Source organism: Odontomachus brunneus, unplaced genomic scaffold (genome assembly GCF_010583005.1).
Source record: "Odontomachus brunneus isolate Ranch 3 - 2012 unplaced genomic scaffold, Obru_v1 Obru_scaffold_167, whole genome shotgun sequence".
In the NCBI taxonomy this organism is placed as follows: Eukaryota; Metazoa; Arthropoda; class Insecta; order Hymenoptera; family Formicidae; genus Odontomachus; species Odontomachus brunneus.
The window spans coordinates 458,553-468,319 of record NW_022639617.1 but is presented as its reverse complement, the minus strand read 5'-3'; the positions used below and the strand labels follow the sequence as shown (position 1 = coordinate 468,319).

At 32.7% G+C, this 9,767-nt stretch overlaps 1 long non-coding RNA gene and 1 pseudogene across 2 annotated transcripts; one reads left to right on the top strand and one right to left on the bottom strand.

The window, feature by feature from the left end:
* Positions 1-723: 723 nt before the first annotated feature.
* LOC116851150 lies at positions 724-2,778 on the bottom strand. Of its 2 annotated transcripts, none has more exons than XR_004379528.1 (2): positions 2,638-2,778; positions 724-1,245 (listed from the first exon to the last, which is right to left on the bottom strand). It is a non-coding gene; the product is annotated as an uncharacterized LOC116851150 (long non-coding RNA). The 2 variants fall into 2 exon arrangements; XR_004379527.1 differs by lacking the exon at positions 2,638-2,778 and adding an exon at positions 1,903-2,049.
* Positions 2,372-7,353, top strand: LOC116851146 (annotated as a pseudogene).
* The last annotated feature ends 2,414 nt before the right edge of the window (positions 7,354-9,767 follow it).

The window sequence follows — 9,767 nt, the reverse complement described above, 5'->3', positions numbered from 1 at the left end:
TTATCCTAACACTTCCTAATTGTAGGAGAAGCGACAAATTGTTAATTTATAATAGTATATCGACGAACGATATGCCTTTGTCTGTGGGTGATTATGCCACTCACCTGCGATTAAACTCTCGAAAATATCCGACGAAGCACTGCTATTAGATGTCAACTATTACAGTAGTCAGAAATAAGATGATATACAAAATGTGCGTTTGGTTTGGCCACTTGTTGCCCGCTTTATTCATTGATATCTTTCAAAAATGCACAGGTGCTCAGCAAAGGTATTCAAAGATTGCGTCGTATGTACTGAAGTAACGTTTACGTTGACGTTGTTTTATCTCTTTCAAAATATGGAAATTGTACGATATGATAATCAAGGACGCAATTAGTTACTTTGGGATGTACAATTGGATACACAGCGAGGATAACATTCAGGTAATGTCGCGAATCCTGGACAAAAATGATCAGTTTTTATTCGACTTTAACATGAAAGGTTTGGCCGAAATATTTGGAGGATCAATTTACAGGTATACACCTTTACCTGCTTAAGGATGATTTAAGTACTTTGGAAGACAGTCGTATCAAATGGAAGAGGTAATATATTATCGATTTAATAATAATATAAATAAATAAAATAACATTAAATATCGATAAAAGTGAGAGTGTATTCAATTCGACTTAAAATTTTCTATAATATCAAGGAAAGGAACTGATATTTAAAGAATTCAAGGCGACATTAACATTAAAAAAAAAACATTTTTGTCTATTTTTTTGCATGTAGCCTACATGATACAAATGAATGTCCACTTTACAAACTTTTTTCTAAATTATTGAGAATGCCTAAAAAATCGTGCGGACCGTTATACAGCACACTTTATATATTTGCCATTTGTACATATTAATAATTTGTATATATTAGTAATTATGTCATCGGGTCTCGTCCGAATGGAAACTAGGTAGTCGTGTTCCTGCCTGCATTATCAATTATAATTCCCGCTCAAATAAAAACGTGCGGTCCCGCCGCGCACGCCCTTCAGCGTCCGGCGCGCGCATTGTGTTTTCTGTTCTTGCAGAGTCGACAGAGTTTCTTCAGACGTCTTCCTTTTGAGGGTTTTTCTCGCCCCGTAGACCCCGTCGATAGGCCGCGGCATAAGAGAATTCGCTCATCGCATCGGTCAAAGAAAAATAAGCAACTTTTTTATACATACTAAAATACGAGAAAGTTCGACATCGTCGAGGTTCGGTTGGAACTGGAAATCTAAAACGAAAGTATAATATATAATTTCGTTAGTCAGCTAGTTAGTTAATCGGACTAGAATTAAGATTTAATGTATATATATATCCGTATAAATATATACATACGTATATATACATAAGATCGTTTTCTATCTCATTGTATTTTATACAGAAATATGTATATTTTCATCTATTAGAAGAAAAGAAAAATTATAATGAGAGATATTTATTTATTTTTTGTGATACGGACATATTATATAATATTATAAAATTAAGAGAATTAAGAATTATGGCACCAGTGATAGAAATTTTGACTCCCGAGTACGCATTAATATGGAAGGAGATACGCACAAATTCACGCGACCGTGTCCGTGAAGCTCACATGCTGCTCGGGAGTCAAATTTTCTATCACTGTATGCCAAATATATCTTATGGATTATAAGTAGCATACGATGTTAACCAGTAAGCTTATCAAGCGTTTACACACGCCAGTGATACTAATCAAATCACTTCTTGCTTTCATTGCTCTAAGACATTTTTAAATATATTTTAATAAAACAAATTTATTAAATTGAAATGTACACGTTGGCCAAGAGTGAATTTCATTAATACTATAATTAGAATTAAATTAAATTCTACAATATAATATAATAGAGTAAAGGCACCAAAAGCGACGTACCACTTTGTTTTTGAAGGTTATGTAAAGCTCAAACTTTAGTTAGCTCAAACACGTAACAGTTACATAACAAACCACATGGTTGTGCTGACATTACATATCTATGTTATATTACTGGTATATAACTACGGTGCTGGTTTGTTGGGCATGTTAGATATTCACAATCCGGAAAGTTGGGAAAAACTGGAAAGTAGGGAAAAAGAAAAATTTTCCGAGTCTCCACTACCCATTACCAATAATGGACTTAGAAGGTTAAATGGGAAATCTCCGTAGATGTGACTTGTCAGTCTATGTTAAAAACAGCAGCAGAACAATTCACCAAAAATCTTTCTAAAATTTTCTACTAAAAATATTGACATAATATACGATTCTGTTTTTTGCTTATTTTTTTGGTTTAACTTTTATAGTATATAAGTGTCGTACTGTCTTAGTGAAATTAGTGTCACGTTACATATATCTACTCGCAGATCGTAGCTAAAATTAAAAATAAGGACAGTATTACTTCATGCTATTGAACACAGATACTGACAGGATGAGCGACCATTTGTTGCATACTAACGATTTCAATCAACACAAAATTGTGTATTGCGGAAACAATACCAAAATTCAAGGAACGCCGATACAAACATTCTATGCGAACCAGTCGATCTTCATTACAGGTATTTATTGTATAAATTATTATTGTATATGTGCGATGTGATCAACAAAGAAACATTAAATAAAAATTGACACTCATACCGATACCGAGGTTTTGGACTAGTACTCGATTTAGATCCCGGATTACTGTCGCATTTTTCGAGAATTTGTTCCCGACATTCCGCGAAAATTTCAGTATTCTTCTTCAAAAAGGGGAAAAACTTGAAGCTTAACGGTGTCAACACTTGGATGACATTGACGAAATTAGCGGTTTCAGTTCGTTCCTTTCCTTGACGAAATACATTGCAAAGTTTACGAAAAGTTGAAAACAAATTCATGACGAATATAACAAGCGAATATAAAAAGCGAAAATCAGTTCTATCAGTTGACGTAATCGGTCAAACAATAATGGTGGAATATGATTAATTAGGCGGAACTGGATTCCTCGGAAAGGTCTTGATTGAGAAATTGCTGCGAAGTTGTCCCAATATCTCCAAGATATACATGATGATAAGATCAAAGAAAAACAAGAGCGCCACGAGTAGACTGGCCGAAATCTTCGAGAGTTCCGTAAGCATAATGAGTGTTAGGAATTACTTAATTTTTCGAAGCGATTTTTGAAGTTTATGTCTGATCATCTCTTTTTGTCACTCTTGCTTGCCTGACGAATCACACAATTCACACTTACAGTATACAGTTTGAGGCATTAGAATCTATTCATAGAGTCCCTCTTTAAAGAGCGTTTTAGAGGCTGAAAGAATCTAACTAAAAATAGTTTCTTATGCGTAAAATTTAGCTATTATATAACTGATGTGTATGATGTATCATATCTGAGAAATTGTAATTATGATATAGTAATAGATTTTATCTTAATCATAAAATGCTATTATTAACGCGTTTTTTATAAGATTTAATTATTTACACTCATGAGGCTATGAGCTTCACGAACGTCAGTTTCATGACTCAGCGTGTAAGCTAGAACGGCAAGGAAGGATGAGTAGACGCTGCTTTTAAAAATCGCCTCGAAAGTTTGAGCAATTCCCAAGAATGGCATAAGTAATAAGTAATGACGTCTAGATTTTGTGAAATTGTCGCGGTAAGTTCTTATAGACGTTATAACAATCATCCATAGCTGTTCGAGCGAATAAAGGAGGAGATGCCGAATTTTCATGAGAAGGTCGTGCCCCTCTTGCAAGTTGGTGAATTGGACGAAGAGTGCCTAGGACTTACGAAGTATGATATAGACCAAGTGATAAGTGAGGTGAGCCACTGATCACTTCTCTCAAAGTTGCTTTTATCGTATAGTTGAAAAAGAATTCATAGTAATGCAAACAAGTAAGCAAAATTTCAATTGATAAAAATATATTTTATCACAGGTATCGATAATTTTCCACTTAGCAGCGACTGTACGCCTCAATGAGGACATAAAAGTCGCTACAAAAATAAACGTGTACGGCACCTGCGCTATTTTAAACTTGGCCAAACGTATGCCAAACTTAAAGGTAATTATTCGTCTCTAAAGTTTTACTTTTTATTTATCAAGTTTTCCTTTGTAGTCATTTATTCACATATCGACTATATATGCTAACTACTTCACCGCGGTAACACACATAGAAGAGTGTTTCTACAAATATCCTATTGACCTTAAAGAATTTATCACACTGATGCGAGCGTCGTCTGAAAACACGATCGACGAAAAGATATTAAGGTGTATATTCTTATCATTTTATAATGCAAAAAGTAAATTAACATGTATGTGTAATATATGTAGAAAATGAAAGTATATCTAATGATTTTTGACAGAGCCGCTGCACAGTGGCCTAACACTTACACATTCACAAAAGCAATCGCTGAATTAGTTATTAGAGACAGCGGAAGTTTGCCAGTCGGAATTTTTCGGCCATCCATCGGTGAGTAATCAGTTATTTCAGGAAGATTGTTAACAGTTGATAGTCTTAATCTGCCTTCCGAACAATGTTGAAAGTATATTTATAGTTTTTCAACGTCAGTATTAAGACGTCAGCAAAGTACAATTTATATTTTACTTTTTCATTTTATTTTTAAATATTTTATTTCTTCATTTAGTTTCCAAATTCTTACATTATATTGAAATTTTTCCCCTCTTTAGTGATAAATACCGCCCGCGAACCGCTCGTGGGATAAATAGACAATTATTTTGGAGCAATGGGGGTGGTAGCGCCTTTCTCTAAAGGTTTAACAAGGTTTATTTTGTGCAATTCTGATTGCATGACAAATTTTGTACCTGCTGATATTACTATAAATGCTCTAATTGCAAGTGCGTGGGATGTTTTTAATCAACCGCACAGGTACGATCCAACGAGATTGACACGCCACTTTTACAGATTTGCAGTGTGGAAGTTCATACAGTTGAGAATCTGACTTTAAAAAAAAGTGCGTGTATAAATTCCTACGTATATCAGCGCAGAAATAAATTTTTCTTTATTCCTTAAAATTCTCTTGACGTGATAAATTTTTTTTTTAATTTCTGAAATCTTCGAGTCATTGTGTGGATTCTTGTTTATATACATTCACAACGAATAGTTTTTACGTTTCATTCTAAACACTCTCTAATTGTAGGAAAGACGAAAAAATGTTAATTTATAATAGCGTATCCACGAAAGATGCCCCTTTGTCTATAGACGATTATTTAACTCACATACGACTAAACGTACGAAAATATCCGGCGAGACACTGCTATTGGAAACCAATTATTACGCCAGTCAGAGATAAAATTATATATACAATATGCATTTGGTTCGGACACCTGTTACCCGCAATATTCATTACAATTTTTCAAAAATGCATAGGTGCTCCGAAAAGGTATTCGAGGATAGCGTCAAATTTACCGAAATAACATTCATGTTAATATTATTTCATCTTTTTAGCATATGGAAATTGTATAGTACAATTCACAAACTCAACAATCAAACCAGTTTCCTTCTGATGAACAACTGGACCCATACAAATGACAACATTCAGGCGATGTGGCGAAGCATGAATAAAAATGATCAGTTTCTATTCGACTTTAACATGAAAGGTTTCAACTGGCCGAAATATTTGGAAGATCATTTCAGAGGTATGCGCCTTTATCTGCTTAAGGATAATTTGAGCACTTTGGAGGTCAGTCGTATCAAATGGAAAAGGTAACGTATTTTCGATTTAATAATAACTTAAATGAATAGAGTAACATTAAATATCAATAAAAGTGTGAATGCATTAAATTCCTCTTAAAATTCTCTACAATATTGTGGACAGGAACTAACATTTAAAGAATCCAAGGCGACATTGAATTTTTATAAAAAAATTTTTATTTTTTCTGCGAATGTTAGCTTGCATGTTACAAATGAATATTCTCCTTACAACCTTTTTTCTAAACTGTCAGGAGCGCCTGAAAAATCGTGCGGACCGTTAGACAGAATACATTACATACACGTCATTCGTATATATTAATGATTATATACGCATATACATGAATACAGTTCGTAGCTAAAGAGTCAATGAAAGTAGTAGTATCTAAACAATATTTGGTCTCCCGATGTGCAAAAGTAATCTTAGAAAATATTTTGTCTCTTTGGGGTTCAAAAGATGCCAATAATGTTTGATGTTGCATAACCTGTAGCTCTTTTCATAGAACTTTGAACTTTGGTTACATTGGTTAGTTCACCAAACTCAGAAAAGTCAGGAAATTACAGCTTCTGGAGAATAGCGTAAGAAAGTTAACCAAAACGCAAAAATAGTTTTGAAGTCCAATGAATCTCGTTGGACGTTTTAGGGTTAATTCAAATTGAAACGTTGAATCATTGACGATTGTTATAGAATAGAAATGTGCTATGTATAAAGGTATTTAATTACATAATGTTATGTTTGCGCTAAATAATATTATGAATTTCAGATTGTACTGGATACATGAAGTGACAAAGATTGTGCTTTTATTCATCGTCTTTATGTTGAGCTGGAAGTTATTTTCAATAATATTTTCGTAATCTTGACTTATTGTATGCGCAATTATAATATCAATTGGGCGCAATAAGCACACATTATATAATTTTAGTGAGAGGTAATGTAACAAAATAGTGTTTATATTATAGAAAATATTAAATTTTATCATAATTACATGGCATTTCAAGGAGAATAATGGTATATTTTAAGTTTCTTTTTTAAAATGTAGAATTCAATATTTAAGTTAGCCAAATAAAATATGTCTTATACGAAACTTTTGTCTATCATCTTTCTTTTTTATGTGCTGGTATATGTTTTTCTTATTTTTTTTTATACATGTCGAAATACAGAAAGCTCAAAATCGTCCAGGTTCGGTTGAAACTGGAAATCTAGAGCGAGGGTATATAATTTCGTCCGTCAGGTAGTTAGTTAATCAGATTAAGATTAAGATTTAATGTATGACACATACGTATATACACAATATACACAAGATCGTTTTTTATCTCATTGTATTTTCTACATAAATACGTGTTTCATCTTTTAAAAGAAAAGAACAAATTATAATAAGAAATATTTATTTATTCTTTGCGATACAGCAATACTATACAATAATATAAAATTAAAAGGATTAAGAATTATGGCACATATACCTTATGGATAATATATAGCATGCGATATTAACCAGTAAGCTTATGAAGCATTCACATACACCACCGTTACTAATCAATTCACATATTGCTTTTATTTCATTGTTTTAAGACATTTTTATATATATTTTGATACAACAAATTTATTAAGTTCAAATGTACACGTTGGCCAAGAGTGGATTTCATTACATTAGAATTCATTAATTCTATAATATAGTATAATATAACATACACATGTATAATATAATATAAAAAATTCATCTTTGATTACAGTTGAACAGTGCATGTCCAACGAGACAGCTCGCTGCAGCAAGGGAAGCAGACTGACAGTCATATCATATGTCTGTCATTTTCTACTGAGTCGCCTGAAATTCGGAGAGTACACAGCCACGCTTGTGTGCGTCATCCCCTCTCAATGCTACTGGTGTTAGAGGGCGAAATTTCTGACCACACTGTCATAAATATTTGAAATAAAACATGACTGGAGATATATCTCGCGTTAGTTTGCATTTTAGTGTGAGAAAAGTGGAAGATTAATCAAAATCGTTATACCTTATGTTATATAATTAATTGTTACTTTGTGTTTACTGGGTTCTCAAATTAACTTATACTTCGCATTTCCTTTCTATATCGTTATTCGCAAGGCATATATGCATCAGACAACGAGACCCAAATATAAGTTATAATTCTTCGTAAATACCGATCACAAGGATATCTTTTCAACACTTCTATAAATGGTCTATAAACCTGCACGTGGAGCATTGAGTTACGTTCATCCGATATGTATTATGTATAATAACGTTAGGCATTCACAAGCCGAAAGAGTGAGGGAGACTGGAGATAAGAGGAGAAGAAGAATTTTCCGTGTCTCCACTACTAATTGTCAATAATGGACTCAGAAGGTTAAATGCGAAATCATCGTATCCGCGATTTGTCAGACTACATTACAAACTGCAGCAAAACATATTCACCAAAAATTTTTCTACTGCGTACAAAATTGACGTAATAAATGATTTCGTTTTTATATCTCTTTTTGGGTTTCAAAGTCCTTGCAGAATGCCAGGCAACAGGAACAAGAGATAGGGATTCGAATTGGTCAATTATTTCTATTCCCTGTTTCTATTGGCTAATATTTATTTATATTGCCTGCAGCCTGGCATTGTGCAAGAACTTTAACTCTTATAGTATATAAGAGTCGTGCTGTCGTAGTGAAGTTACCCACAAAGCATTAGGTATTCCATGTACATACATAAAAGCCCCATGATGTGAAAAAACATTCTGTATATCCACTGCACATATACATTTCATATACGTAAGATGAATATAATAACGATATATACTATGTAAAAACATTAATAGCTTTAATATGTATATATCGCACATAATGTCGCATGTATGTTCCATGAATATACATATTTTGGAACATACTTCGATAAATATCATACGTTAAAGAAAATTCGCGGTACATTCGATATCCGTGATAAATGATACATTTGGCGTGACTTAACATATGTTAAGTCTATCAAGATATATACATAAGATGTACATCACAGTATATTCATGTATAGGGTATGGCACTTACGTAAAGGTCAGTACGACGGGTTGCCTCGTCGACGGGCGCGCTGCCATAGTAGACCTTGGCGTAATTATCACGCGTTTGAACGTATTAAACTTCATAGGAAAGAAACCGCGCTTGTTGATGAGGCAACCCGTCGTGATAACCTGTATGTAAGTACAACACTCTGTATATACACACGCCGAATGTACCATTTATCACGGATATCAAATGTACTGCGAATTTCCTTTAACATACGTGCATGCGATATGTATCGAAGTATGTTCCAAAATATGTATGTATATTCATGGAATATATATGCGACATTATGTACGATATATATATATATATATATTAAAACCATTAATGTTTTTACATAGTATGTTTGTCGTCATGTATATTTATCTTATATATATGTACAATGGACGTACATGATGTTTTTTTCATATCATGGAGCATTATGGAGCTCCCCAGATATTTTTTGTGTTTCAAAGTAAAGTTTCTTTAATTATCAGAAAACAATTTATTTAAATTTACAAAATAATTTATTTGTATCTTATTTATTTTCAAAACAAGTAAATATTTTTTAAATATGCCTTTTACATACTTTTAAACATACATTTTACATTTAAAATTATCTATTCTCTTCTTTTAAATAAATAATTTGTTTTCATACGTGGATATACCATATATACACAATACAAAGCGTCTCTCAGTCAAAGTGACAGTGGCGCAGTAGGTGAACGACTCAAGAACCAGAGGTCTTCAGATTCGAATCTCGGCAAATTTGGCAAATGGTAAGCAAATTTTCGAAGTACAATTTAACTTGAATTAAGTTGCGTGTAAAACAATATAAAGTGAAAACTAAGAACATATATAGTTTATAAATACTTTGTGCTGTCTGAATTATGTATACTCGAATATTTTTTTTTATATTCATTATTTAGATACAATATATGTTTTATATATGTACGTTACACGTGCTAGTGCATATTATATTATAATGTATATGTATGTGTTATGCTCAGAGAATATACAGAGTGTATATATATGGATATGTAAAAAATATA